Genomic DNA, 341 nt, shown 5'->3' on the forward strand with positions numbered 1-341 from the left:
CATATTGTAACATGTTCGACGGAATAATCTGTCTTATTCCAGCCAGAATAGAGAATGGTCGGATCAAAAATACTTATAGAGTCCTCTCCTTGTCTTTTATAGGTTAAAGAGCCTTTGGAACATCATTGATTGTTGGATTTCCGTTCGAACTGTCCTCGATTCCCATTTCTTCAACGTGCTCTCCGCCTAACGAACCAAACATAATGGTTGCCTTTGGTTGGCCTTCACCCCTCCATTATACATTCTGACCCTCAACGAAAGAGCCAAGAAAATTCAAAAAAAAAAACCTTTTGATCTTCAGGATTCGGGAACAAAAAGGAAAGTGCCCCAAACGAGGGTAT

This window comes from Tigriopus californicus, chromosome 11 (assembly GCF_007210705.1).
Source record: "Tigriopus californicus strain San Diego chromosome 11, Tcal_SD_v2.1, whole genome shotgun sequence".
NCBI lineage: Eukaryota > Metazoa > Arthropoda > Copepoda > Harpacticoida > Harpacticidae > Tigriopus > Tigriopus californicus.